Consider the following 2,978-nt stretch of genomic DNA (forward strand, 5'->3'; position numbering starts at 1 on the left):
TCAATTGGCGCCGTCTGTGGGAACTAGAGGCGTAAGGATCTGATCTCGATGGCACGTTCAAGATCTTCGACATCGTCAACCGCAAGCAACACAATGGATCGAGGTAAACAGATCGCTGCTGGTCTTGTCGATTTTGTTCCTCACCCACCCTCCCGTTTGGATGCATATGCGTATCTGGCGGAGCCCATGGAGATGACGTTCGGAAGGTTTCACTTTCGCGTCGAGAAGGAAGGATCGTATCATGTCGAGATTCCGGTTTCGTCGGGATCGTCGGCGGTCGATTCTGATTTTTCAAGCTATGCATCGTCAACCGAGTCAGGAGAAGAAGAAACTTCGGCGACACGCTACGTCAGCACCAGAGCAAGAGAGAAACTCGCCAAGATCTTCAACGACATGTTGTTTGAGTCATCTGCGGACTCATATATAAGCGATGGCTCAAGCGATGTCGACAGTCACGACTTCATCGACAAATCTCTCACAGTGGGCAAGATCTTCATCAATCTCAACGATGATGTCACCAAACCCAACATAGATCTGAGTACAAAGTATCATCAGATTTATGCCATTGAAGATCAAGAGGAAACATCTGAGGCTTTCGACAGTTTGGGAAATCCATACGTCGATCCCTCCAATCTGCGCCAAGGCCTGGGCAACAAATACGTCGGGCCGCAGCCGCGAGATAGAGTTCAACTTTCGCAAGCAGCGTGGGACAGAGCCGCGAGAGCTATGAACGGTACAGAACCAATGGCTACCACGGCCACACCGGAGGAATTACAAGCATATCAATATAGGCTCGCACGAGCTGCCAGGGAATTGGAAAAGCAGACACTGAGTTGAACAGAGAAAGGAGGCGCCTTCGCATCCAGCAGGAGAAGGGCAGATCTAAGTCGACAATCTAGAACTACGGGTGATAGCCACCGGGAGGCGCGAAACAGAGCAAGATCAAGGCTGCAACACATACCCGAAGCAGAAAGAGAGCACTTGGTCCAAAACCTCGACATGTCCTTTAGGTCGATAGATACAAGAGGAAACATCATCCCTAAGACACCAGAGGCTGGGTATATGGCAACACATGCTTTTATCCTTGCATCTAAACCACCTCCAGGTGATCCAAGGGAAACACTGTACAATATGGCGGTAGCAGGAGTTGGAGCTATGGGGACAGCGTTTGTATCAACGCCTCCCGAAGGAGCGGCAAGGCAAAATAGTCCACGACCTGCGGCAAAGCAACGGCGGCAAAGCACTCGAAGGACCAAGTGGAGCAAGAGACACAAGAAGACAAGCAAGGGTCGACAGAGCGCGGCAAAGCAGAAGGGATCATCGGCAATCTCCAGAACTTAATGACGAGGATATGTGCGGCTTACCATGCTTCACGAGTAGAGTCCGAAAAACTCGAGTCCCCTCAGGATTCAAGTTACCCGATAATTTCAAAAAGTTCGACGGCCTCCAAGATCCAGAGGATTGGCTAGTCGACTATCTGGAGACGGTGAAGCTGACAGGAGGAACCAGGGCAACAGCTATGCAAAGCATCCAGGTACATTTAAGTGGAGCCGCACGATCTTGGATAAAGAAACTCGCTCCAGGATCCATCGACAGCTGGGAAAGTTTCGAGGATGTGTTCGTCAAGAACTTCAGATTCACGTGCAAAAAACCCGCGTCGTTAGAGGAGTTGAGAGTATGTCGACAAAAGCCAGATGAGCCAATGAGAAAGTACATCCAAAGGTGGAATATCATCAAAAACTCGGCAGAAAATATATCTGACGAGAGAGCAATAGATGCGTTTGTCGCAGGAGTCAGGCGTGGAGATTTTGTCGAGGACTTGGGAAGGACCAATCCAAAGACAGTATCCGCGTTAATGGAGATAGCAAATAAATGGGCAGATGGAGAAGACGATGTCCACAACAAACGGCACAGGTCGCCAGAGGAGGACCGTGGTCGAAACTATCAACCGAGGCGAAGATTTCCTCGGCAGTACCAGAACTACGACGCTCCAGGACAAATTTCGGCAGGATTTCGGACAAATACAGGAGGAAGCAATAGAGATGATTACCAGAGAAGCAATGAACAGCGAGGTGATAACAGGGATGATTCACGCAACAGGCAAAATAGCGGGCCTAGGTTCCCAAGGCCTTTCGTGTCCCCTGAAGAAATGATGAATGGACCGTGCCAGATGCACTTTTTCCTCGACAGCAACGGTAAAAGACAGTCAGGGCACTTTCAGAAAGACTGTCGAAATTTTCAAGCAATGTTGCGGTATGCAGAGAACGCTAATGCGCGGGCAGCACAGAGAAATCCTCGAGAACCCAGAAGCGAGATTCACTTGCCGCCTCCTCCCGCGATTACAGACGACAATCGGCATCAGCTCAGAATAGCGGCAGCACCTCCACCACCACCTTATGTTGATCCTAACTCCAACGGAGCAGTGTCGATGATTCAGAAAGGAAGGCCGTCCAATAGAGCTCAGAAAGTAATCTCACGACAGGTGTTTATGGCAGAGAAAATGCCTCCACCAACAGTTGAGTACCTTAATTGGTCAGGACAAGATATCGGCTTCACAATAGCAGATCATCCGCAGCAAGTTCCTCGACCAGGGCAGTCAGCACTTATTCTGCCAGCAGTTATCGCGGGATTTGATGTCTCTCGAGTGTTCATAGACGGCGGCAGCAGCTTAAACCTTATGTATGCAGATACATTGAGGAAGATGAACATATCCTTAGTAAACTTGAAACCAACAGACACAAGGTTCCACGGCATCACACCGGAGAAACCAAGTTATCCATTGGGAAAGATCAATCTCGACGTTCAGTTTGGGACCCGAGAAAATTATAGAATCGAGAGGCTCGAATTTGAAGTCGTGGATTTTTCGTCGCAATACCACGCTCTGTTGGGACGACCAGCATATGCTAGATTTATGGCGGTGCCACACTATACATACCTGTTGTAGAGGATGCCTGGACCAAAGGGACCAATCACAGTCA

The sequence above is a fragment of the Lolium perenne genome, chromosome 4 (genome assembly GCF_019359855.2).
Source record: "Lolium perenne isolate Kyuss_39 chromosome 4, Kyuss_2.0, whole genome shotgun sequence".
Taxonomy (NCBI): domain Eukaryota; kingdom Viridiplantae; phylum Streptophyta; class Magnoliopsida; order Poales; family Poaceae; genus Lolium; species Lolium perenne.